Source organism: Triticum aestivum, chromosome 3B (assembly GCF_018294505.1).
Source record: "Triticum aestivum cultivar Chinese Spring chromosome 3B, IWGSC CS RefSeq v2.1, whole genome shotgun sequence".
Lineage (NCBI taxonomy): Eukaryota > Viridiplantae > Streptophyta > Magnoliopsida > Poales > Poaceae > Triticum > Triticum aestivum.
In genome coordinates this window covers 541,944,402-541,946,349 of record NC_057801.1, presented here as the reverse complement: position 1 = coordinate 541,946,349, position 1,948 = coordinate 541,944,402, and the positions used below count along the sequence as shown (strand labels likewise).

General features: G+C 41.0%; 1 non-coding gene across 1 annotated transcript; it reads right to left on the bottom strand.

Moving 5' to 3' along the window:
• Positions 1–1,056: 1,056 nt before the first annotated feature.
• TRNAR-ACG (transfer RNA arginine (anticodon ACG)) lies at positions 1,057–1,129 on the bottom strand. Its single transcript has one exon. It is a non-coding gene; the product is annotated as a tRNA-Arg (tRNA).
• Positions 1,130–1,948: the final 819 nt, after the last annotated feature.

The window sequence follows — 1,948 nt, the reverse complement described above, 5'->3', positions numbered from 1 at the left end:
GGTAATACTGAATTTTTTTACTTTATATATTCCAATGTACAATTGCATCTGTTGTCAGGATAATATCCATGTTCGCATGCTCTGCCCCAGAACCCAAGTTTTGTAACTTGTTGCTCTGTAGCATGACAAGTTTTTTCTTTTCTTGAGGGAATGTAGCATGACAAGTGAAGAGAGAGAGAGAGAGAGAGAGAGAGAGAGAGAGGGAGAGAGAGAGAGAGAGAGAGAGAGAGAGAGAGAGAGAGAGGCCCCAAAACGCTGAAATTTGCGTGTTGCTGACAAAGAACTTATGCATAAGTACAGTCCCCCGTTTGTTTCGTAATGACTGACTTATTATTTTTGGTTAAGTAGATTTTACCTATCATGCGAAAAAAAGAATATACCTGCCCTTTTTTTATGGGATTCAAATTTTTTAGGGATCCAAGGGATTCATTTTGCAGAAAAATAAGGTAAAAGATTTTACCGCCCTGCACAAAAAATTGTAGAATTTACCTGCCTTTTTTTATGCATAGGTACAGTCCCCTGTTTGTTTCGTAATGACTGATTTATTATATTTGGTTAAGTAGATTTTACCTGTCCCGCGGAAAAAAATATTGTAGAATTTACCTGCCCTTTTTTTATGGGATTCAAAAAAATTTAGGGATCCATGGGGTTCATTTTACAGAAAAAAAGGGAAAAGATTTTACCTGTCCTGTGCAAAAATTTGTAGAATTTACCTGCCCTTTTTTTATGAGATTCACATTTTTATAAGGATCCATGGGATTTATTTTACAGAAAAAAGGTAAAAATGAAAAAAAACTGAAAAAAGGTAAAATAATTTACCTGTCCTGCACAAAAAAATTGTAGAATTTACCTTCCCTTTTTTTTATGGGATTCAATTTTTTGGTGGGATCGATGGGATTCATTTGATAGAAAAAAAGGTAAATTTTTTTTACCTGTACTATGCAGAAAAAATTACAGTATTTACCTGCCCTTTTTTATGGGATTAAGATTATTTTTAGGAATCCATGGGATTCATTTTACAGGAAAAAAGGTAAAAATGAAAAGGAAAAAAAAAACCGACTCCGCTGGGGATCGAACCCAGAATCTCTGGTTTCGTAGACCAGCGCCTTATCCATTGGGCCACGGAGTCCTTGATGTGACAATTAATTCATCAATATATCCATCGATTGATTCATTCCCTGTTTCATTCCACATTCTTTTTTGTTAGAGCTTAAGTAAAATTTACATCTCCCACTATAAAAAAGCAGAATTTACCTCTCCCCTACAAAAAAGCAGAATTTCTCCCTTTAAAATAAAGTACACATTCTGTTTCGGAATGTAAGACGTTTTGACGGTTTAATTTAAACTGCCAAAATATCTTATATGTAGGAACAGTGGTAGTAGAATTTACCTCTCTTTTAGAATGGGATTGATTTCCCGAAAATGATAGAAATGAAAAACATATGCAGGCCACATTGAGAGTCATCCAAAGTCTCCCATCGCCGCCCCTTTCCCTCGCTCTCTCCGGCGGCTCTGCTGCCCGGCGGGAAGATGGATTAAGTGGCTGGCTCCCCCTTGTTCATAGTAGTATTAGTATAGCTAGATCTAGGTCGTGTTTTGCCTCAGCGGCGTCTGGCGACATGCCGTTATCCTGCTCTCCACCGGCACGAGCGAGCCGTGCCCGGTGGTCGCCGGCTGCTTCCTCAACCTGCTGTCCATGGAGGACAGAGGCGACTGGAGGCGGATCTGGCGCGAGCTTTCCCTCTCGAACAAGCTCGTGCTCTCCCCTGATCTGGAGGAAGCCTAGCTGTCGGCGCTCTCTTCTTCAGGCTGCCGCGGTGGTAGGTGAAGGTGGAAGGCGACGCAGGTTGCTGCACTCTGCAGATCGTGTTCGAGCTCATCAGCGAAGGACTCTTTGGTGGAGCTACGACGCCGGCAGGCTGCCGGTCTTCATCTTCCTTTCACTTCT